This window comes from Leptidea sinapis, chromosome 46, assembly GCF_905404315.1.
Source record: "Leptidea sinapis chromosome 46, ilLepSina1.1, whole genome shotgun sequence".
NCBI classification, from domain to species: domain Eukaryota; kingdom Metazoa; phylum Arthropoda; class Insecta; order Lepidoptera; family Pieridae; genus Leptidea; species Leptidea sinapis.
The window spans coordinates 1591297-1615593 of NC_066310.1; the positions used below are offsets into that span (position 1 = coordinate 1591297).

Consider the following 24297-nt stretch of genomic DNA (forward strand, 5'->3'; position numbering starts at 1 on the left):
GTCTTGGCGTGTGTGTTGTCATTCGATATTCCGGGGGATTATTTAATTGTAACTTGATCAATCAATTTCATGTAATATGCAGGTGTGACCATCTACCATCATATTTTAAACCCCATGCTAGTTTGATAATAAATAAGGACATAACCATAGAACTTATGACGCCGATCATAGCTCATTATAAACTGATACAATTATCAACAATTTTACCTATAACACCTCTCATATTTAACCTGCTTGCTAAACCAATTTAAATATTTACTTGAATAATTAACAATATCAAGGGAGTACTTATAATTAATTTCCCCACGCTTACATGACTTTGTCCCCACCCTTCATTCTTTCTCCCTTTTTTCACCCCCTCGATATTAATGAGCAATTAATTTAATTTTCTCTTGTAACTCGACGTTATTGGAAAAATATCACCCTACAGCGATGAGGTTTAGGTTTTTATGTTAGGTCGGTGTTACAAGCAGCCATGTTGGCGTGAAATATTTAATAGGATCACGTGCATACCATGGATTCCTGACTGATGATGTTTTATCTGAAACTATATGATAAGCTCATAGAGCATTTTTATAATTATAGGCTAGAGCACTTGCCGATATGTAGAGACGTCCCTTCATTGTGTGTCTCTCACCACATTTATCACGGGGAGTGTTCCGGAGAGCTGTTTACCTTTCGAGACATTTTAAATTAGGATCATCTCTAATATCTGGAAGTTTAGCGATCTTTTACAGGTTTTCAGGGAACTTTCTGGCAAGTTCAGCCAAGATATGGGATGAGCTTCCTTGCGTGGTGTTTCCAGCACGATACGACGGACGTGGGTACCTTAATAAAAGCGCGTCAGCTTTTTTAATGCTCCTGTGATTCCACTGGTATTGCAGGAGAATGTGGACAGCAGTGATCACTTAATGTGAGGTGAGCTCGTCTGATCTCCTTTTTCATAAAAAAGCTTTTGACATTTCTTTGTACACAATACTAACGTTGTCTTTTCTCAATTACCATCCAGCTTCATTTACAGTACTATTATCAGCATACTATTCGTACAATCAAGCGTTAAATGTCCTTTAATCTTCAGATACCTTAAAAAGAAAAAATGCTGATGACCTATAAGATGTATTCGCTCCTATTTATATAAGAGTGAGCTAATGGTGCAAGTGCTCACCTGATGGGATTTTAAAATGGATTTTTAAAGTATGGTCTAATCTTTAAGGACCCTTAGTCGTATCGGGAACACTGCTGCCGCAGATGATTCCACAAAGTGGCTCTGCCAAGCACAAATTAAAGGCAACAATCATATTTTATTAGGTTCACAAGCGATAAATCAGATATTAGCGGACTTGCCTGATTTCGATCTATTCAATACGTCACCAAACGCGTTAAGAGGTACATTGACGAGGCGTTGGATGAGTGCGTGTTCTCTTGATTGCTGAATACTATAATTTCCATTTATTTGACTTTGTGTATTATATCTATATACATTTATTGTATTACTTCTTGTTTTTTGTTCATTATTTGTAGCTTATAGTTTCTTAGATGCGAAAACTGTCAATGGTAAATAGAAATATACTTTTTTAACCTCTTTGTGATACATATATAACTGTTTGTTTTCCTAATAAAATAAAATAATATTAGTCTGTATTTCTATTTTCTGCACTTCTCGCACTCTTTAAAACTTTCACCATGTCAATTGCAAATGTGCTTTAAAAAGTGCTTCACGTATCATAAAAGTCTCAAAATGCTATCGAATATTTCTAGATATTATGTTTTATATTTCTGTTTGCGGTGCGGTCTGTGTGGCCGGCCGGTGTGAAACATGCAATTATATAATCACAGGTTATAACTACGCTAAAAAATTGTAATGGCTTTGTTGATTGTCGAATATGTAAATGGATCTTTGTAATTAGATATTATAGTCTTTACTGGCATGTACTAATAGTTTGGTAAGAGTGGCATGAGAGATTTTATGTGACTGTATCCTTCCTGCGGGCCTACCATGTACTGTTATTGCGATTCAATTGACGACCTAAAATGAACTGTTTTGCTATTTCATATCACGATGTCATTAGAGCTATTCAATTTAGGTTGACGTCAAATCAAGTCGGAAATTGAATGAGCAAACTGTTTCTGTTTGTTCATTCATTCGTACCATGAGTAATATTTCAACCTAAACTGGATAGTTTATGTGTCAATGTGAGTAATTAAAAGTAGTTGCTACTTTTTTAGCGGAAAGTGAATCGTTTTGTTAATAACTTTTCAAAAATAGTGTAAGCATACAGAACAATATACTGAAAATAAATACCGAAAATGAAAATACTAAAGACAAAGCAGTAGTAACGCCCCTGGCTATAGCCTGTTAAACTTAAGAACTAATTTAAAAAAATGTACTCTGCGCTCCTGTCAAATCAAACATGAATGGAGGTGCGCCCACCTAACTAACACCTAAGCAAACCTTAAATTTGTAATCCAAAGAACTATACGGTACCTAAACTAAACTGCATCGGAATTGAATCGCTAATTTAAAGTTGGTGGTAGGCCTTCTGATAGGCGTACTGATAAACTTAGAAACTTATTAGCATATAGTCAACCTGACAGCCCGATAATGAGTGACCAATTTTCATTTATCAAAGTGTGCGCTGGCTAGTTTACATACTAAGGACTTAATTCCAAGGCTGACTGTTTATGACTAGTCATCAATATAGGTTACATTAGCTTTTCTTCTCTGTCTTACTCCGTTTATCTCTGTTATAGATGTTCTTCTCTCTTGCACGTTTTGTTTGTCTCATCATCATCATCAGCCGGAAGACGTCCAAAAATGCTGAATCGGTCATGCACTGCCCTCATTCAACGTTTTCTGGCGATCTTGACCAGGTCGTCGATCCATCTTGTCCTATCCTATCAACCGTACGTTTTGTTTGTCTATAAATAAATATTATTTATTAATCCTCCCCTATCGGTAAAAGGTTACAGGTTCAAACGCCACTGAGGACATCGTATAAAACTGTGTCATCACAGTTATAATAACTATTATTATTTATTTCCAATTTCAAAGCAACGTTCCTGCTATCACAAAATCATAACCGTCCAAGTGAAAAAACTAATTCCTATTTGAATACAATTTAGGGCATCGCCAAATCCCTGTCGTTGTGGCGCTGCATCGTAAAAAATAATGGCTCAAAAATAAAGCGTGACACACATTTGCGACTGCGACATGTCTAGGTATTTAATTGGGCGAATATGTAACATCTAAAAGTTAGGATTTAAATAGCTAGCAGTGGAAATGACAAGAATTTTGTATGTTTTGGCCTGAGAATTTAGGCGTCTCACGTGCCTGTTATAACATGGTCTTTCATTATTAAGGGTTCGTTAGGTTAGTCTATGAGTGATAAAGGACGATTTTTATGTCTCTGAAAACTTTTGGATTGCTACTGAATACTTTGGGTTAGGTTAGTTCAAATGACGATTTAATAATAATAAGTGTAATAGTGTAGATGTAACAATAATAAGTGTAATAAAATGTCTTGGTAAAGTCAAGAAACTGGGACTTAAGCAAGGCAAGTATAAAACAAAATGCATTTTTATTTTTATCACAGTTGCAAATCTGTTCACAGCCTTATTTGCATTCAATGGCATGACATGACCAACGCTGCAGTTTTAAGCTTAAGTCTACGATCGCAGATTTTCCGATGGAAATTTGAATTTTTAACGCCAACCTCTCTTTTATATGACTAAATCTATTTTATATATTGATTCAGACGCACTTGTATTTTGTTTTTCTATAATGGACTAAAGTGTAGTATTCTTAATTATTTTTGGATCCACACCTAAATCATATCTAGCGAGATATCTGTTACTAAGGCCAAGGCGTCTCAACGCGAAATCAGAGATCAATTGTTTTGTCACTATCTTTTTAACTGTGCATGGAATTTAGGCACAAATCTCCGCTGAAAATTCGAACGTATGTCTGCAGGCCTGTATATAATAACTATATTTAACTGGGCTGTTTATGCACTTAGCCTCTTGGTTTGGGTATTGTGCGTGTCCATTCTTCTTCTTAACTCCATGGTAGGAGAAGTCTAGCAGCCTCTTCATACTGCTAGAGGCATTTGGAAGCTATGTTGGAGACCAGAGGTTTTGTGCCCTAAGGCCACATTCGTGTATTCTCTAAGCATTCTGTTCTGGTGTTTTTCAGCTGGCTGGATTTCATAAACTGAAATTCAAACAGTTTGTTTAACAAATGCTACGACAACAAATTACCATAAAAATAAAGGTAGTGAACTCCAAATTATTACTTCTACAATTTCATTAACACAGTTATATATGTTGTATGGTTGTAAACCCTTCCTGTGTCTTAGATTTAAAAAAATATATACATTATACATAATATGTTCAAGACCTTATTTAACGTTTTTTGTAGCTGTTACTACTGTAAATTTTAATCTAATATAAATAAGGATCTTGTTATCAATTTTATTCCTTTAGTAAAAATATTATATTTGCCACACACTGATTTCCACTTCAGTGGGACACAAACAAGAAGACAAATAGTGACCTGAATTGAACCAAATGGAGACTTTACTGATCAGAATACTAGTGTCCGATAGACAAACAGTGATACCAAAGGTTCGCTATTTTTGTCGTAAGTGATAATATTTTTCTATCAGACGTTTGAAAGTTACGATGATTCCCTCATAAACATGGTAAGCTTTTGAGTGTAAAGTAAAATAGTGATAGTTTAAGTGTTAAAGTTTTATGGAGTAATTTCCAGTTCGCTTGGCCGGCGTAGTGTCCTGGAGGGGGCCGAAGGGAGGGAGTGTCGCTCGGTGAAATTGTCTTTAACGTAAAGAAGCTTGCTCACACTATTAACGAGTAGTGATGTAGTATAGTATCGATATTCGAGCAAGATAATTTATATTAACAGAAGTTGAAAGCTCCTGTAAATCTTATTTATAAAATACATTTTTTCTTTCTTGATCTTAGAAAATTTATTTTGTATGACAAATGGTTCGATTTAAAATTGGAACGCTGTATGTTTATCTAAAAAAATAAATTAAAATAAAAGAAACCAACTGATTTGTAGGTAGTCAAATAGAAATCTCCAACTATGTAGTGGATGATTTTCACACCTGTCACAATTTTAAGAAATTCCTTTTTTCGTTAAGCATTTTTATAACCCTGGGATGTTCAGAGAACATCTGGTATTTAGATGGGCAGCCTTTTTTACTAAGCTTCAGATGAGCTCTTAGAAGAGGAAGAGAGAACCCTCGGAGAACCCTGTTGTATATAATAACTTGACTATATCCCAATGGATTGAGACCTAAACCATTAATTGCATTGGTATATAACTTTTTAAAATACATGTCCAGTGGTACTTCACTTCCCCATGATAATTTTTTTTTTTCACATTTTCATTTTTCATGTGTACATAATCATCCATACAATAATCCTAGTAAAAATAAAAACCTATGACTCTAGCCACTATTAATAAAATCTTATTTATCGATATATTCACCACCTCACTATTCCCAAACACCCTCAAAACTTAACGCATTATAGCAACTGCATCTACCTCCGCTAAAACTTAACCTGTAACGCCATCTAGCGCGTATAATTACGTTCTTTTATACGTTTCTACTTAACTTTTATACTTCACTTCGTATGAAGCTATATCTCGACTTTGAAGCCAAGTAGACGGAGTATAAACTTTTTCTGTTGAAATCCTACGAATTATAAAGTGTGTGTCACTTAGAGAAAAAGTTGTATGTAAAAATTAAATTAAGGTCAAAAAAAAATATTTATTTCATATTTGCGATGTGCCATCATTAGCTACAAATATTCTCTTTGAAAAAAAAATATCTATGTCATAATAGCCTTTGTAAGGCTTATAACGGAAAAACTCAAAGACTATTTAACCTAACTTAAGAGTTTGGCACATTTAAAAGGTTATCAGTTAGTAACAAGGCATTTTATTTTCAAAGGAATAGAGAGCGCTTAGCAGATTTTAATTAAATTCTGTTTAAATAACGAGTTCTGTGGTCAGGTTGAGCTCGAAATTAAATAAGTGTTTTAGTGAACATAGCATAAGTAAAATAATTTTGAGAATAAATAAACAAATTACTTTTTATTTTGTATTTAATTGCAATAATAGGAGAGAGAGTTATAACAGGATCGACCAGATACTGCTTATTGACGAGCATGGCGCAATGACCAGCCAACGTTTCCCTCGGCATATTTATGAGAAGGAAACGACCGGTTCTAAGACGTTGCCACAAGCAATGGGAGTTACAATGGTAAACGTAGAAGTACCTCTACATAAAAACATCAGCTTACAATTCCTTAACTAGGTACAGATCTTTCTAAAATTTATTACTACTAAATAACAATTTTAATGCCACATTGATGTCTCCTATTTCCTTTTTTTACACCAACTAAAAATGTTTTGTAAGGGTGTTGACTTTTGCCGAGAGTACAAAAGAAGTCTTCTGTTTGTAGATATCAATAAAGTAGTTGACAAACATGATATAACTATGTAGTTTGTATGGAAATGGAATGTTCTGTCTATAAATTCTTTATGCTCTATTCGTGTCAGCCGTAAGTACAAATACATTTTAAGTTTCTTATTCGGGATTTCAGTCGGGACTTACAGTGAGACTAATTGGAAATAGTTATGAGAAAATGAGACAAAAATCTTAAGCTTAATCGAGTTTGTAGGTCATTTAAAATGGAGAGATATTATTTCCTTTCAAAACATATGTACGCAAATATTATATGACCTTTTCTTTTGTACGAGACATAGCCCTGCAGCCCAGGGTCAATAGGAAAGCCCGCACGAATCATCGTTCATGATAAAATCATCTTTTCGTTTCATGAAAATGTGTGGTTCCGAGCAAGACTTTCAACTGTTGGTGAGTATTACGCCCTGGCCATTACTATGTAGTGCCACTCAGGATTCTTAATGATATATTTTTTTAGTTGAAAATACACTGAATAAGACAAAACACATAAATAACCAAACGAAAGTTCATTGTGCAGACTACAAAAGTAAAAATATTATAAAACTTTATCTTTTTAAAATATTAATATTAAATATTGCTCTGTATCGCCTCTATTCTGTGTGTAATATTAATTTGAATTATTTTTGCCGTGAATGGTGATGATTACCTATAATCAAGTGAGCCATATTTGCGTCACTTGAATAATTTAGACATACGTGCATCGTAAAGTGTATATACGCCTTATGATGCACACTACTAATACTTTGAGGAATACTGGTCTTCGAAAAATATATGAAGAGTAAATATTATTTAATTAATGTAAGTAAAAGGTGAAGAGCAATTATGAAGAGTAAGAGTGCTTTCGTACTACTTCCGATAAGAGTCCGTTCTGAATCCGTGAAAACACGGTACGAAGTAGTCGTAGAACTATATAATATTATATATATATATATTTATTTATTTTTATTTTATTTATTTATGATTCGTTACAGCTAACAAAATGAAAAGAGTATATTAAAAATAATACAGAATAGATACGCCATTTAAAAGGAATACTATTAACAGTACAATAAGTATGTGACAAAGTAGTTTAAGACAAAAGCGAAAAATACTAAATGAAATTAAGAAAAACTTACAAGAAAACATTATTTAGAAAGAAAAGGAGAAATCATATCCATATTGAGTAACTGTAACGTTTAGTAGGTTGTGTGGTGTGAGTGAATGTGAGTGGTGTGAGTGAATGTGAGTGTTTGTTCGAATATAATGTTGAAATTACGGTGTGACGATTTATAAATTATCCTGAATATTATAAGAGTAATATATACATATATATATTATATACAGTTCTAAGAATAACAGATGATAGAAAGAAATGGGATGATGGAAGCCGGATCTAGTGCGTAAACTACCATAGAAATAGTTCTACGACTACTTCGGACTGTGTTTTCACGGGTACGGGTCGGACGTAGTGCGAAAGCATTCTTACAGTTAAATATTGAAAGCAATTAGTCAAATGTCAACGTACAAAGAGGTTATTTCTTATAAATTAGTTCTGAATAAAAAAATAAATAATTGGGAGTAAAACTAAAGGAGAGACCACCAGAAATGGAGCTGGAATGGACTCATGCTACGTAGCACATCAGACAAATTAGGAATTGATTATTAGGGAGTTATGATTTAATATACTTGAGAGAAAACCAGTAGGAAGGCGATATACGAGGGCAATATACTCTTGACTTTGAGAACCATATTCGGGAAGGATTGCTAAGGGAACTCAATGAAATCCTATTCCAAACGACACAACAATAGTGAGAGACATTTTGTAAAAGAAGTAAGTTTTTTTCAGTTCTTAATAATTTAGTTTTTTTTTGTATTTTCTTTGATAAACGCGTGTAATTGTAACTTGTTTGTAGCGTGTTTTTACATTTAATTTTTGCGTTAAAGTTACATTTTTATTTTAGGTAACCCGACGTTTCAAGACGTTTCCAGATCTCGTTTTCAGGGGGACTGCAGTTGAAATGAGTCAAAGATAATATTTGTCATAGTTGTCACTATGAAGTTTAGCGCCATTTATTGCCTCGGAAGTGGTATTTGCTGCAGACAAGTTTAGTTAACAAGTTTTTTTTTTTTCAGTATAACCAACACCCATCTTGCAAATTAAAGTCTTTATATTTCTAGTAAGCGTTGAACAGTGTAATATCACAGTAGACTGTCAAGCGGCGCGGGCGTGAACTTGTAGATAACAATCGTGTTATAATCACCAGCGCACAATGGCTTACTCGAAATATATTAGGGTTCCCTAATTACAGAGGAAAATAACGTACCTTGTACTTTACAAGTATAGAAAAAGGCATTAATACAGAATATTAGTTATAAACAGTAATCATTAATTATTAAACATATTATTAACATGAAAATATTACTTATAAATATACCTTTAGCTTTCGTTTTATGAAGTAGAATATCGTGTGAATGAGCATTCAAAACTGTAAATTCATTTCGCATCCAGATTTTTTTTTTAATTAATACTAGGCTGTGTAGATTTGTTAAACTTCGTAAAAATATGGTCAGTAATTTTTTACTGAAAAAAAAAAATTATTTAAAGTCCCGCTTAAACATATGAACTAATTTATGTACTATTAATTTAAACCAATTTATGAATAAAATTGTGACTTGCACGAAAATTATATGATTTGATATTACCTTGGGATAATTTATTAAATGCTTACTACAAAATTTTATGAACGATGCGGGACTCGAACCCGCGACCTCTCGCGTTTCGTGCGAGCGCTCTTACCAACTGAGCCAACCGTTCGTTGATAAAATTTTGTATGCTTTGTTCAATTCTCTTGTCATGAGAACTGAGTTGAACAAAGCAATTATATGTGTAATTAATCCCAGAAGTGAGGGTTATCACTTTAAAACATAACAAATTGTTTACTATATTCGGTTTACCGGATGATAGACCAGTTTGTTTGGATAATTTTGAAATAACTGTGTATTTATAATATTTTTTACGTCTATATTCCACTGAGCTCCTAAATCGCTGGACATTTTTAAGGCAAACTTTTTTGAAAGTTTGAGTCAGTTCCTGGATAGCTATTCTTACATTCAGCTCTGACATGTGGCGCTGCGATCGTAACTAATTAGGATCCCTAAGGAATTCCCTAAGGAATTTAAATATTATTTATTTATTATTAATTATTGACGAAAATTTGTACACTCTTATAAAATAACTGTATAATTTCACTAAATTTCAATTAGGGTAACTCATTTTATAAATGACTTTAAGTTAAAAACGATTAATCATTGGGAATACAGCGATCACCAATAAAGGCTATTCCATGAAAGATTATTTGAATAATTAATAAATTGGAATATATAAAAGAGAATAAGTGCCCAGAGTACCTTGCAAATTCTTCTCTAGCCTGACTTCTCTTCCATATCAGTACATTCTGATTTGTAATAGATTATAAATATTATTTTGTCGAAATTTTTACAGGACTATTAATTGAATTAAAAAGGTATGGTTTATAAAGAATATGAGGATTAATAAACGGTGTTATCGGTGATGGATGATGATAAATTATCACCGCTGGATGCGTTGGAGGACTGAGCGATTTCAAGAAACTTACTTCCACTTACTACAAAGCTGTGGAGAGAGCTTTAATGTGCAGTGTTTAGAGGACGATACGACATGGACACCTTCCAAAAAAGCGGGAACACTTTTTAAAGGGCCGGCAAAGCTCCAACGTCAGGTGACCAGTGCGCTCGTTTGTCCTACTCTTCCCTAAAAAAATATCTCCAAGCATCGCTAGAGGAATATTACTAGAGTTGGTGTTGAAGAAAGAATCCAAAAGATGTGTTTATCCACCTTATTTGAGACTGGAGAACCCATAGATATCTAAATAAGAAAGTACATAAGGTTAAATAAGGCGTTAAACATGTCGCCTCTCAGGTGACTTATGGACCATCAGCGAATAAGTAGTGAAGTGGGTATTTAGTAATCAGATCAGTAAACGTGTATCAATGTATAAATTAATATGTATTTTAGTTTATCAGCGGAAAGTCTTCCACAGCCTGCAGCTCTACCAGTCCAAACGTTACATTTCATCGGTAACTCTTTTTAACTATACTGCTGTTTATTTCATTACGGTAATCTTATTACACTTTGCAATTCTTAATAATTTGGTTCGTATTTCCATAACTTTGCATACTACAGTTGTAGAAGTCCCTCAATATCCGCAGCGTTGCAAGCATATCTAGCAAAGGCGGTATTGGTGACAGTCGTCGCGCAAGGTATCATAACATTTTTATTAACTTTTTATTTGGATTTAATTTCAAAACCCATATAATTTCCATTTTAGTTCGTTCTTTGTAATTTGTATTTCTTTGGTTACCGTTAGTTCGAGTTCCAATTTAGGATTACCAAGAATTATGTTATCCATCATGTTTAAAGTGACTGACGTAAGTCTGATGAGCAAATTGATATGATGACTGTTTGTGTATGATTCTTGTGAATTAATTAATCTTTGTGTTGCTTTAATAAGGCCAACATATTTAAATTAAGTTTAAATAATTATTGTTGTGATGAAAAATTTAAAACAAAAGTCTTGTTTAAGATAACACTTAATTGCCCTTTGATACAATGTTCAACGGATTATAATATTTTTACTCCAAACTTATCCTTGCTTTAATATGACCGCCGTCAATTATACCACAATGGCGCCTATATCTGACGTGAAGCAGTAATGTGTAAACATTACTGTGTTTCATTCTGAAGCGCGCCGTAGCTAGTGAATTGATGGTGACAGGTAGTGGACAGGTGATTCCTGGGAATAGCTCAAAATTTTGGGTTTTCCAAGAATCCTGAGCGGCACTGCATTGAACTTAGCAAGGCGTATCAATTACCATCAGCTGAACGTCTTGCTCGTCTCGTTCCTTATTTTTACACAAAAAGGTATCCATGTCGTATCGTCCTGGAAATACCGCACAAGAATGCTCAATCAGATGCTTTGTTGTACGCGGGAGAAAGTTCTTTGAAAACCGCACTGTCCTCCAATACATCCAGCATGGAGAGCGGTAAAAATTTATCATCATCCATCACGGATGACCATCAGCTGAATGTCTTGATCGTCTCGTCCCTTATTTTCATAAAAAAAATCTCTGACAGCTGTTATGATATTGCGTCTTTTACTTTACATAAATATGCGGAAAACAAACAACATTTCTAAAGAAGGTAGAATAAATTTATGTAAATTCATTTCTGACGTGTTAATTTATTTCGTTGGCTTTTCAAAATTTTCTCAGAAAACGGCTATGACCAGTTATAATTATTAAAGAAGTAAGTATTAAATATGAGATTGTATTAAATGTACCGTGGCCTACCGTCTTCCGGTACCTTGTCGCCATTCGAGTATATTCGCCATACTTTTAAGCCCCAACGGCCACCTGTCCGTTGAACTATGTTCCCTGCCCACTGCCACTTCAGTTTCGCAATAATTTGAGCTATGTCGGAGACTTTGGTTCTCCTGTGTATCTCCTCATTTCTGATTCGACCTCGCAGGGAAACTCAGAGCATAGCCCTCTCCATTGCCCTCTGAACGACAATTAGCTTCCTCTTAGGGCCCATAGTTAGCGACCACGTCTACGTACCGTAAGTCATCACAGTTAACACACGCTGGTTGAAAACCTTCGTCTTCAGACACTGCGGTATTTGGGACGAGAAGATTTTATAGAGCTTCCCGAACGCTGCCCATCCCAGATGGATTCAACGAGTGACCTCTTTCGCGAAATTGAACCTGCCTAACTATATTGTTTGTCCAAGGTAGACGTACTCGTCAACAATTTCGAGAGTACAGTTCCCAATTGTTACGATAGTAGGTGCGACATGGACATTTGACATACCATACAAGCTATAAATTAATGCAAATATGAAACTATTTCTAACTATTATAATATTTTCTCACAATTATTTCCTCTTCTAAACATGTACTGCCATGCCATCTAGTACGGCGCATGCGTCATATTTATAATCTTCCGCATTATTTTCCATTTTTGGATTTAATAACTTACAGAGTCACATATCGTATCGTGAACCTACTTTGTATTAATTTATTGCGTAACTATTTCGTCATATTTCCTAAGCTATCTCATATAAGGCATAAAAGGCTTTTTGATGTCATTTCTAATATACTAGTTACTACTACCGCTTCGGAAACAAATGGCGCTCTGATAGAGAGGAAGCGGCGCAAGAAACTCTCCCAGCATTCTTTTTTTGCGCTCATTTTAATGAATAAATATACAATTTTGTACTGTCATTATAGCAATGCTATAAAATAATCATAATCTAGTCCCAGGCTGTCCGATCATTTAGATATTCAGCTGTGGAAGAGTACTACTTACGATAAAAACATTTTTTAATAAAACATTTAAATTTGAATTTGAAAAGGAAGCCTACTAGAATTAGATACAAACAATTCCTTATTATTGTTATAATTAGTTATTAGTGATATTATAATGAAAATCACTATAAAGAGGTGACGATTTTTGGAAACGTTTATAAAATTTTAATAAATGTAAATGAAGAGTCATAATATTAATTTCTTTAAATTTTTCTTCGAGAGACTGTCTTGGACTGAAAACTCAGGTGTTGCTCACGATAATGTAGTATATATTTAAGGTTAACAAAATAATCATATTGCTCTACGACACAGTAATTTTCGTCTCCGGGGAACCAACTTAAGTTCTGTAGAAATTCTGAAATGAGTTGATCAGCATATTAAACGGCGGAAAAATACTGGCTGTGATCTTAAAATAAAAATGATCTAAATGTCACCTGGCCAACCTAAGCTACCCAAGTAAAAGAATACTAAATAGTACTCAGCAAGTAATATAATTCTAAAATACAAGTCAAGTTTCTACTTATTGTGTTCTTATCTGCACATAAATCAATATTGTGAACATACAAACATGTCGTAAATATAATTTGAAAGCTGCAAATGTTACAATAATAATTGCATAAAATGGGTTAAGTCATCTTATCAGCAACTACGCAGTTGGGTTTATCGTCTGCTCCTATGTCAATAGATAAGTTGGACAGTGTTCAGCAATAAGAACATTCGAATTAAATACTTCCTTACAAAGTACGGTTACCTAGCGACACGACGGTGTCAGACTCTATGTGTATATATTATAATATATTATGTATTTTTCCTACTGGTTTTTTTATTTGACAAATGATTCGAGTCCAGCTTGCACTTAACTTTAACAAAAGTCATGTTAAAATGGTTTTAGTGAACTAATAGATGATCTATCATTTATTTTATTTGACTAGCATTATAACCCTCAGAAGAATCAACTTTTCCATCATTTCAACGACTGTTTTATGAATTTTCGATCAGGTTTCGTATCCTGACGTGAGTTGAACATTTTATACCAATCCCAAGATAAGTGTTCAATGCCGCTAAAGACGTTTTTACTTTAAAAAAAACATGAGGCAATTTCTTATTACTACGATATTTATTTAAACTCTATCACATTATGGTAATACTGGGATATAAGAAATAGAGAGAATGAAAACAAAGCAAGATACTTATAGGTTAATATAAAAAAAGCTCCATGATTTAAATTAAAATCAACAAGTTAATACATAAAATATATAAATAAATAATATAATTGCTATAATATTGAATACATTCTTGCATAACACTTTCCACTGTGGCAGCCTCGCACGCTCGCTTTATCGCTGCTGTTCATTTAATTACTATTTTAAAACTAATTAATTATAATAAATGTGTTTTATTTGATAGTAAACACTTGCTACAAACTTATAATTACTACATATTGATTAGATAACACACAGCCAATAATAGTAATTAAGCGTATCTTAAGGGTAATTTATATTATTATTTTCTATACGATAAAATTGGCAATGCATGACCTAGGAATGCATTTCAAGGTCAGTTTAATGGTTACTAAAAAAAATATCAAAAGAGTATCAAAAATGCTTGAGCATGAAAGTGTCAATGGAATCAGGACAAATATCAGGGACGTTTGTAATAGCCGAGCCAAATGAAGGGCTCATTTGGGAGCGCCAATTATTTCCGAAGCGGTAGTAATATCTAGTGTATTAGAAATAACATCAAAAAGAATTCTAAAGTAAACAATTTTAAGAAAATTTAAGCCTTTTATGCTTTTTTTATGCCAAGTGAGTATAGGCCGTTACCAGATACCACCAGGCGAGCGTGTCGCCCTTTACCATAAGATAAATAATTGTGAATAGGTTTTATCATAAGACGCTACGCCTTGTGTTGTTTTGAGATGTGTAATGACTCAGATCGTAAAAATAATGAAACTGTTATGGTCAAATTATTTCACGGAATACCAGACGAGAGAAAGTTTTGAATAGAGTTCAGGGCAGGGTTATTTATGTTCGTTATTATGACAAAAATTATTTAAAAAAAAACCGCTGAGTTTCTTGCGCCCGTTTTTCTCAAGTCTGGGGCATACATTTTCGAATGGGTGGTAGGTTTTGATATGTGACTTAACATTCTATTATAAATATAAATATGTATTTGAATTAAAAACAGATTAAACATTGAAAGGTCCATGAGTCATGCCCTTGTAAGGCGTCATAACAATGCAATCATACAATTAAATGATGGAACTAATTAATAATTATTATAAATAATTTTAAATCAAGACGTAGTAATGGAGCGCAGATGCGGGGTCAACGAATGTACATTCGATGGTGGGTGATAAGCGACAGATAACCTCTGTGAGCTCAACACGAGGTAAATAACATAATACTAGCTAGTGTTGTGTATAATCTAAATTGAGTTAGGTAAACTAAATATCTATTTATCTATACAAATCAAAATTTTCAACTAAATGTCATTTATAAATTTGTAGAAGATTTTACTGCATCTTTGTCTGTTTATACTTCAATTTTATTTTTTGTAATAAATTATGTGAACAATTAATGTAATATAAATTAGGCTCTGAATATGATTTTGTTCCATTCAGTGTTAAGACCTTTGGTCGGTGGGGTCGCTATTAGGATTGTTAAGGAACTAGCAACATGGTTAGTCGACATCACAGGAGACTGAAGAGCTGGCAGCTATCTCGGACAAAGAATTAACTATTCAAAGGGGGAACGCTGCCAATATCTTCGGAATCTTTTAATAATATATTTTAGTTATTATATCATATTTTTTAAGGTTTTTAGTTTTAGGTTCATCGTTCTGGTAGATATTATATATAAATTTGAATTTTTTCATTGTAATACATGATGTTATATTTTTCGTTTTAAAATTTTGTATATGCAAGCGTTTGCTATGTCAAATCTTACACCCTTGCTTGCCTCTTGTGCAAAATGGTCATCTATTAAAATAAATAATTTAATTTAATTTGTTTTATTAACTAATACACAATATATTCATAGGATGTAAAAGATACTAGCTAGATGGATAACACAGTTTTGTCACATTCTTTTGTGGTGCAAGTAGTGTTTTTTTTATGACAGTAAGGGACGAGACGAGCAGGACATCAGTCAGTGATGTCATGTCAGCTGATGGCAATTGATACACCCTGTCCATAACAATGCAATGCCGCTCAGGATTCTTAAAAAACCTAACGAATCTGAACGGCACTACAATTGTGCTCGTCATCTTGAGACATAAGATGTTAAGTCTCATTTGCCCAGCAATTTCACTAGCTACGGCGCCTCGTGTGCAAGAACTATTTGTGTTATTTGTAACATTCGCTTACGGAATATTCGCTTCATTAGTTAAATAATCAAACTAAGTGGGTAACTCTGTCATGGATCAAGGGACACAGCAGTTAGTTGGTGAGCGATGCAGCCATGAACTAGTAAGGCGGGGCTCCCTGACCCAAGTGGCAGGCACTACAACTATTGCAGTGACAATAGTTGTAGTCCTACAGCCAAATACTTAAGTGCAGAATATGTCTGACTGATGACGACATGGTTATTCACGTAATCCTGGAATGTGCAGGAGTGGGCAACCAACTGGCAAAAGCCTTAGTTAATACAAGGTAACTCCGAGAAGTCTGCGAACATCTCAGGGGTATTCTGAACTTCTGTAAGGAGCTGGACTGGTTGGAGTAACTGGGCAAAAGGGACCTAACTCAGTGGTTTAATTGCCGAAATAGGAGTCCCGTCGTACTATACCGTAATCAAACTAAGGCAATTAATGGAAGCCTATACGTGGGTAACACTGAAAATGTTTAGGACTGGCCAGTTAGAAACTTTTTTCGAATTTCAATTTTAGAACTCTTTGGTAACCTTATGTAGTATTCATTTGTCATTTGTTTTTGTTAATTGGCGGCAAAACTAAAACTCTTGTTACACGCGAAAATGAATCTAACGCGAGAAAATTTTCGGTCATTGATTTATTATGACTTTCGTTGTGGTATTACTCAACAACAAAGCTATGATAGGCTGCGATTAGCATTTCTTAATGAACCCCCATCTCGTGCCACTATTTGGTTTAACGAATTTAAGCGTGGACGTAGCAATCTCAATGATGATCTGCGTGAGGGATATCCTTTAACATCGATTACAGAAGAAGGAAGATAAGAGAGTGACCTATCAGCAGAAACGGGCAAGTCTAGGCATTGGTATGAGTCAAGTTCAAAAAATATTACACGAACATTTAGACGTCGGGAAGCTTTGTACCAGATGGATTCCCTATACTTTAGCCGACGATCAGAAACACCTTCGCATGGACTGGTGTCCCCAAATGTTAGATAAATTCAACGGCGGTGACTCAAATGCTGTATTTGATATCGTTACAGGTGGTGTATTGCTACGAATCCGAAACCAAAAGACAATCAGCTCAGTGGGTGTTTCCTTTCGAGGATCGATCTTTACCTTAGGTGAAGAAAGGAAGAAGTCAAGGAAAAAAGATGGCCTCATTCTTTGGTCGGAAAGGTCATTTCGCGACAGTTGTGCTAGAAGATGAAAGAACTGCTACTGCAGACTGGTATTTCAATCGCTTTTTGCCTGTTGTCTCGGAAAATTCGACAGCAGCGCCCTCGAAGCAGGATCCTTCTTCACCACGACAATGCTTCAGCGCACTCCGCAAAACGCACTGTTGAATATTGGACTATGGCAGGTGTCGAGATAATGAGTCATCCGCCATACAGTCTCAACCTGGAGCCCTGCTACTTTTATTTATTCCCAAGAACTAAAGATAAAATCCAAGGTATACGCTTCGATTATACGAGCCCTGAAGATGCGGTGAAAGCGTACGAAAATGCTATAGAAGAGACCGCTAAGGAAGAATGGGGCCACAGCTTTTCACAGTGGTTCGTGGTGGAATGCGACGATGTGTAGAGATTGTTGTGTTACCTAGGTACAACGTGATAATTTTTTTGTCGAGTTAAATAAATTACATCTTTTATAGAATAATAAGAAACAAAAAATACAACCATTTTCATGTTTTTATTTTGACCGAATTGGCTTCGTATTCCTTTCTACATAACGCAAGAACCTTTTATCTAAGTCAAGAATAAATCTTGTTCATTTAAATTTATCTAAGTATTGTTATTATTAGCAGTTTATTTGACTTGATTCCAATTTTTTTGAATTTCCTCATATTGCCAGTAGTTATTAAAATAATTATTAATTAAATTGATCCACCCTCTTTCAATATTTTACTGCGTCATGAATGTTTCGTTTGAGATACGTTCCAAAAGTTGTTTAATCCTACTGAATATCCCACATCGAGCCAAAACTTTGATAAACGACGGAATTAAGTCCAGATGTGAGACGTTGAAGAGAACTCAAATAGAATAACATATCATCGTTTAATAGCCTTTAAAGGAGAATCAACAGGCCAATAAAAACTTTGTACAGCCGTAAGGGGATGTTATTATTTCTTTTGAAGTGTGATACTAAGGTTACAGTAAAAAACACAGCAAATATAAAATAAATTCAGTAAACGAAGAACGCTTTTTTAGACTTATTTATAGCCATTTTGTTAATACGCTCGAATGCATTAATTCGAAAAAATATCTTAATATTGTTTTTTTTTATGGACTAGGAGGACAGACGAGCGTACCTGTTGTTAAGTGATCACCGCCGCTCACAATCTCTTGCAAGACCAGAGGAATCACAGGAGCGTTGCCGGCCTTTAAGGAAGGTTTACGCGCTTTTTTTGAATTATAATTACGAATATATTGATAGAATCAACTGTACGTTTGAAACAAGTACAGCAAACTATAAAGCAACTAAATTATCTTATTTTCAATCCATATATTTATATTATGCAATTTACATATTGAAAATTGCTTCACTACATCGAATATTAGTGAGTGCTTTCTAAGTTTCAGAGTTTCGCTTTGAAAGTGAAGTCAATCGCACTGGATATATTTTGAAATATATTCATATTTCAGTTAAATTAGAATGATATTTATGCATTGACGCGGTAAACGAAATGTTTGTAATTTTAATGTGAAGTTGCAAATTAAATTCGATTGTAATGTAAATATCTTTTATAAGGAGAGCTCAAACTAATTTTTAAGTAGATTTAGAGAAACAAACAAACAAAAATCATGTTTTAACTAAGGTCAAAATAACACTTTAAATGTCAAATATACGTATCTAACCATGTTTTATCCATTTAGCTTTCTTAAATCAATGTTCATAGTTTAATATTTTAAGTTTCTTTTATTCATATATATCATGTATGCAAAGCGACGCACTAAACTTACTCAAACGCTTCGACTTACTCGTGTTATATATAAAAAAAGAAAAGTAAAATTATTAAAATTAAAATAAAAAACATAACAGTGAAGGTAAAAGTATCATGGGACTACTTTATTACAAAACCAATTTAAAAGAGAATTATTAGAATTAAAACAAGAAATAAAATCCGACGAAAAATATTTACGAAAATTTGTGATGCTTCACTTATAATGAAATTTATAATGAAGTAATCAAAAAACTAAAAAACGACCGAGAAAAAAGGCAACGAAAGGAACAAAGTGTATGAATATTTAAAATTGTGAAAAGTTCAAACTCCAACAAGAAACTACCGCTGCATTCTCATCGCGATCAAATATTCTAACAACATCAAAAAGTTTAAAATGGTTATAAGATATTTATACACAATTATAAACTAAATTTTGATGTAGTCTGTTATAAAGGAGCCGAACTTTGTTCTAAATAAAAATTATGATCGTTTGAGCCATGACTTTATCGAAACTATGAAGAGCAATTCATTTTTTTTCCAAGATGAAGATGGTATAGTTTGTCTCATTGATCTGCCATAAACAGGTGACATTTATGTATTTTACATACTTATTAACTTTACTTTCCCCATCTACATGGTACCAACAATACAGCTGGTGCGGCTTGTGAAGCGGATGAAAAAGCTAAATTAGAACGATGAAAATGTAAATCATGATTTAAAAGAATTTCTTGCTACTTCTTCTCATTAGCTCAACCCTTTACGAAGTAGCAGTAGATTCAATAAGAAAAAAAATATATATTGTTTTTTTACATTCAAAAGTGTTTATTTGAGTGACCTACGTGAATAAAGTGATTTTGATTTGAAAGCATGCAAATACAAGATGCAATACGTCGAGACCCTTGGTCCGTGAGTTCCTAGGGCTATAAGGCTTTTTAAGGAAATAGCCAAAAGGTTAGTCGACACCACAGGACACCGACGAGCTAGCAGCTACCTCGGACAAAGATTTTTTTTTTTTTTCAGTATCTTCGGAACCTTGCCTAAGTCCTTTTAATTATCATATTAGTATATTTTAATTATAATATATTTTTTAAGGTTTTTAGATTAAGATTCTGCTTAAATTTTTAATTATTAATATTGATGAAAGTAATGCAATTATAAATAATTTGTTAATTCTTTCTTCTTTGGCTACTTTGCACAGTATCCTGGCTATCACAGCGGCGCTTTTTTCTACCGTGAAGTAGTTCTGTGAAAGAATAATTGTGTTTTGATTTGAAGAGAGCCAAAACAAAATACTGGGCTAAAGAGGCTTAACATCTTATGTTTCAATATCAGGAGAGCAATAGCGGTACCACTCAGAATACTGAATTTTCCAAGAACCCTGAGTGGCACTGCCTTGTTACGTTCAGGGCGTGATATGGGCAATAAAATCACCCCATTGTTTGTTATAATGTGTGTGCAGCCTTTTACAAATAATATCACCAATAAATAAATATCAACATACATACTATCGTCGATAGGCACCTGAGAGTATGTCCGTTGTCAAGAAGTTTTGTAAACGGCAGATGTTATGCGCCTCACAATTTATGTATTGCCATTGGGCTGATACATGTATTAAATTTCTAAAATGAAAAATCTAAATAACCCTAATGTCTGGCAGTCCAAAACCGAGCATTTCCGAGAATCTTTTTAATTTGCACTTTGTGGAGTCGTTTTCCAGGTCCAGTATTCCTATAAGTTATAAGTTTAAGCTAAGAGTCTTTTGAATACGTGATGTTGATGAGTATGCTAATTTTCAAGCGAAATGGATGTCTAGTGTGGTAAAAATTATAATGAAAGATTAGTTATATCAGCTGTTATAGCCAAGCTGCTATAAAACGTATAAAAACTTACATATTTGTTTTTAAGGTTTATAAGAAAACTTACTTACCATAAAAATGGATTACTTACAATGTCTGGACATTATCTCATAATTTACGGCTCTTTTTAATTTACTTATTGTTCCCTCGAAACTGCTACGAAAACACAGTTTTTCTGAATAAAGGCTAAACGCTTCACCATATTTTAATAGCACTATAGTTGCGTCATAAACCCGTTTGATTTATTTTATTATAGCTACAAAATGTGCGGTGTCAGTGGTAGCGTTAAGGATACAATGTGTTACATTTACAGAAGATATTATATTTGAATATAATCAATCAAAATGAAGGCCTATTTAACTATCGTATTTTATGCCTTCATTTGTACTTCTTTCATCTTTTCGATTACATTACCAAACTCTTAAAAGGATTGTTTCTGATATTAAAAAACTGAACTACTAAACTAAAAATGATTGAACACTTTTCTTCTAGATTCTAGCTGCGCAGCTATCTTTTAACCCTGTTCAATTTCTCAAATTACTTAATACAATAATTCTACCAGTAGGCTCCATTGCACAGGATGCTGGCTAGATTATGGGTACAACAACGGCACCTATTTCTACCGTGAAGCAGTAAAGTGTAAGTGAAATTACTGGGCAAATAAGATTTAATATCTTATGTGTCAAGGTGACGAGTGCAATTGTAGTGCCGCTCAGAATTTTTTGAGTTTTACAAGAATCCTGAGCGTCACTGCATTGTAATGGACAGGGCGTATGAATGTCTCTTGGTAACGAGCGCAGTTGTAGTGCTGCTCAGAATTTATGGGTCTTTCAAGAATCCTGAGCCGCATTGCATTGTAATGGGCAGGGCGCTTCAATTACCATTACGTACTGCTCGTCTTGAAAAAAACCAATACTTACTGTTAGAAAACTGCGTATTCATATGTATAAACAATGAATCAAAATTAATAATGAGGAAAATAGATTTTTTCTCGTAAAAAAACAATGGACCGATCGTTATATAGCTTTAAACAGTTAGTTTAAATTGGAAAAGATAGTAACAAGAACAAACTCATTTCTTGCCCAGTATTTACATTTAAAAATATATTCCGTGATAGTTTTATTTACTTTTGATTTTAATTTATAAAATAATGCTAAAGGATGATGATAATATATTGCAATATAAGTCATATAAAGTGGCTCGCTTGTACTATGGCCCCACACTCTCACAAGGCGCTTGGCATGCCTGCTAGAGGATTAATAGCAAAGCTGAAGAAAATATTTCAATTGGGTAATGTACGAAATTTAAATGCAATAAGTATAGTGCTTAAATTTATGTTGAATTCATATAGCTTAACGCTATTTATGGGTTGGAATTTTACTTACCTATTTGTATAAAGAAAGAATAGGAATACATTTATTTGCTTACAGTTCCGCTGCTTAGTATCGGACTTGCTAGATGGTTGTTAATTCTCAATTAGCTAAATTTGGAAGTAAAGACACCTGGCTAAGATGATGATATTGTAATTAAAGAAACAGGTTGGCGGGAATCTTCTGATGGACCATACTTATAGATGTAACTAGGTACGCCGCGATGACACACAATTTTGACTTTTCCTGTAAATCCAAAATAATATAAAATACATTGGAGGACACTAATAAGAGAATATGAGTTTTTTTGTAAAGCCGCTAAAGGAATTTTGTTACATAACTTGCTTCAAAAAGCTAAAAGAGATAGGAAACCCATGTAATATGGCAATGGCGTTAAAAGAGATAGTAAGTAAAGCCATCTAATATGGGAATTATGCAGGGATTTGATGACAAGAATTTGACTTGATTCTTATATATTGTTTGCCATGGCCTCATAAATATCATAACATCATTATACATAATATGTATGTTATAGGTACTATCTTAGGCCGCAATGTTACATCAGACAGCAACTTTCGGGAGACTATTCCGGGCTTCTATCCCGGTAGGTGCAAACATTTATCCTATCCTCGCCTATCGACTGTCAACTTAAAATGAACTTAGAATTTAAGTAAGTACCCCAATTCACAAAGCTGAAACCGCACAGTGGGAAAGTTTAACAAACGGCTACTTATTATAGCGTTTAGAGATCCTTATGCAAATTGTTTGAACCCGTTAGTTCTTCTGAGTTATATCTGAAGTTCAATTGCTTGTATAAATTTATTGTTATTTTATTCATGTTAAGCAAAATAGGCAATATGGATATTAGCTTAATAGGAAGTTAAGAACTAAGTAAGTAAGTAAGTTACTTAAGGTTTATAATTTCATGCACCTGTCTGACATGACCTGCAATTTGTTTTAAGGTAAGCCTTTTTTTAAACTACTGTTTTATTTAATATAAAGTGTTAGTGTAAAAATATACCAGTGGGAGGCTCCTTTGCACAGGATGCCGGCTAGATTGTGGGTACCACAACGGCGCCTATTTCTGCCGTGAAGCAGTAATATGGCAACATTACTGTGTTTCGGTCTGAAGGGCGCCGTTGCTAGTGAAATTATGTATTATGTCAATGTCTTTTTCAAGAATCCTGAACGGCACTGAATTGTAATGGGCGGGGCGTATCAATTACCATCAGCTGAACATCCTGCTCGTCTCATCCCTTATTTTCATTACAAAAGTACTTATATATTGGACTTTCTATAAGACACCTGGTCATAAAGAACAAGCATAGTTGAAAGTCAACGTTCCGGACTTCATAAGAGTTGAAGACCGGCCCTCGTTTAGACCACATCTGAACCCCATTGACTACAAATTATGATCAGTTTAAGAGGACATGGCCATCTCTAAACGACACGGTAACATCAAGTTGCTTGAGAAATCTCTAGAACAAGCAGTGACTAAAGTTTTAACAAGTAACCTATCCATCTATCTTCAGTTTAACTAACTAGAGGTCGACGAATCTATCCTTTAACGCTTACTTACATTTTAATAACCTATTGACAGATAGCATTGGACTTTTTTTTTATGGAATAGGAGGTCAAACGAGCGTACGGGTTACCTGTTGTTAAGTGATCACCGCCGCCCACACTCTCTTGCAACACTAGAGGAATCATAGGAGCGTTGCCGGCCTTTAAGGAAGGTGTACGCGCTTTTTTTGAAGGTACCCATGTCGTATCGTCCCGGAAACACCGCACAAGGAAGTTCATTCCACAGCTTTGTAGTACGTGGAAGAAAGCTCCTTGTAAACCGCACTGTGGAGCA

The 24297-nt window shown here is 34.1% G+C and overlaps 1 non-coding gene across 1 annotated transcript; it reads right to left on the reverse strand.

Moving 5' to 3' along the window:
• Nucleotides 1-9235: 9235 nt before the first annotated feature.
• On the reverse strand, nucleotides 9236-9309 carry Trnaf-gaa (transfer RNA phenylalanine (anticodon GAA)). The gene has a single exon. It is a non-coding gene; the product is annotated as a tRNA-Phe (tRNA).
• Nucleotides 9310-24297: the final 14988 nt, after the last annotated feature.